This window comes from Metarhizium album (genome assembly GCF_000804445.1).
Source record: "Metarhizium album ARSEF 1941 chromosome Unknown scaffold_13, whole genome shotgun sequence".
NCBI lineage: Eukaryota > Fungi > Ascomycota > Sordariomycetes > Hypocreales > Clavicipitaceae > Metarhizium > Metarhizium album.
Window position 1 is genome coordinate 713,765 of NW_024467587.1, and position 740 is coordinate 714,504.

Here is a 740-nt window from a genome sequence, read left to right on the forward strand (position 1 = left end):
ACTTTAAGTTATACTACTTAGAGAAGAAGCTTTATAACTAATATAGTAGAAACTAAACTCTCTTAGTAAGTAGTTAGCCTTAAAATAAAGATATACTAATAATAAGCATTAATAAAGTTAACACAGACTAGGGGCAAGAGAGCAGAGGAGCCTGCACTTAATAAAGTGCGCTTTAGGATCTTATAAAGAGCTAGAGGCAAAGAGCTTAATAAGTAATAAAAGCTGTTTTAGCTAAAAGACAGAAGGCAGAGTAATATTTATATTATAGCTTAGGTAAATATTATATTTAAGAGTATACTTTATATATACTAAAATAGCTCTAACTAGCTGCTATAAAATAAGTTATAATAATAAAGAACTTATTAAAAAATAGCACTACTAAGACTAAGTTAGAAAATAATAAGCCTCTATAATAAGACTCTTATTAAGAGCATAGCGCTATATAATAACTAATATACTTACTATATAGATAGACTAAATATAGAGGTTAAATAAGACTAATTTAGAAATAAATATAATGCCTTTTCTTATCTCTATTCTAGTTAATAAACTTAAGTTTATTAATGCCTAAGTAGATATAAGCTATAATTATTATATAGTTATAAGCAAAAAGTATATATAGTAGTATAGACTGCAGTAAATACTGCTAGAGAAAGCGCGCTAGATTTATACTGCAGTTAAAACTAAGTAAGGCAGTTATTAATAGCATAAGTTATACTTATTTATATTCTACCTAGTAA